General features: G+C 40.7%; 1 protein-coding gene across 1 annotated transcript in view; it reads left to right on the top strand.

Annotated features, from left to right (window-relative positions):
* The window catches only part of LOC106881781 (DENN domain-containing protein 1A), a 109,919-nt gene that overhangs the window by 45,288 nt on the left and 63,315 nt on the right, over positions 1-1,316 (top strand). The window lies entirely within an intron of this gene.

The raw sequence follows: 1,316 nt of genomic DNA, 5'->3' as shown, positions 1-1,316 counted from the left end.
ATACGTCAAGATCACCAGCAGTCTACCTCCCACACACAGCCCCTCGTTCCCGATCACCGTTCGTTATCTCCCCCTTTCTTAGCTCTCCTGAAATAAGAATTTCTAACTTCCGGTCAGTCATTGTTATGATCGGCCATTATTATGATTGACCGTTGACTGAACACTATTCAATTTTTTTTCTCCGTGTTTTTCTCCTTGTCTCCGTATTCTTTCTGTTGAAGAGCGTAGCTCGAAACGTCAAAGACTTTCCGTATTCCCGAGCGTCATACTAATATATACTTTTGTTATTTACACCACCTGTCCTCGTCTGTTGTTATTTTTTGTATATTCTCCCATATATATATGTATATATATATGTATGTATATAGATAATGCAGATTGGGACAAGAACGCAAAACACTGGTAATGATCATGCTCAAATGGTGCTTTTTACGTGCCACCGGCACGGAAGCCAGACAGCTGCTCTGGCAGTGATCCCGCTCGGATGGTGCTGTTAGCACTCCTCTGACACGGGTGCCAGTCATCGAATTTGGTTCAGTTTCGATTTCACTTGCCCCAAGAGGTCTTCGCAAGCAGAATTTAGTGTCCAATGAAGGAAGGTTGGCATGGGTGCCAGTCGTCGAATTTGGTTCGAATTCGATTTTGATTTCACTTGCCTCAACGGGTCTTTGCAAGCAGGGTTTTGTGTCCAAAGAAGGAAAGGTACGCATAAGTGGGCTGGCTACACCCCTGGTAAAAAGCCACGGGTTATGGTCTCACTTGTCTTGCTGGGTCCTCCCATGCACAAAGGTCTCGGTCACCAGTCATTGCCTTGGTGAGGCCCAGTGTTCGAAGGTCGTGCTTCACCACCTTATCCCAGGTCTTCCTGGGTCTACCCTGAACAACTATCCTTATCCATTTTCGCCAAATGACCATACCAGTGCACACCACAACTGATGCTTCTTAGGTCCAAATTTTTCTCAATGTACTTACACTCTATCGAGTATGCACACTGACATTACTCATCCATCAGGGCATACTGGCTTCATTCCTTGCGAGCTTACGCATGTCCTCAGCATTCACATCCCATGTTTCACTGCCATGTAGCATATATATATATAAATAAAGATGCCATAAACAAGTATAAAAATGGAGAAAAGATGTTAAAATCAAAATTGGATTTAATACATATGAACATTTCAAAAGACAATACAAATATGCAAAAAAAAATTATAATAATAATGATTACAATTAAAATTAAAGTTATGCATTGTCATTCTCATCAGTGTAATTATAATTATTATTATAATTTTTCTTACATATTTACATATATGTAT

This window comes from Octopus bimaculoides, chromosome 22, assembly GCF_001194135.2.
Source record: "Octopus bimaculoides isolate UCB-OBI-ISO-001 chromosome 22, ASM119413v2, whole genome shotgun sequence".
NCBI classification, from domain to species: domain Eukaryota; kingdom Metazoa; phylum Mollusca; class Cephalopoda; order Octopoda; family Octopodidae; genus Octopus; species Octopus bimaculoides.
Note: the sequence above shows the minus strand (reverse complement) of the source record. Positions and strands in the feature narration are given on the sequence as shown.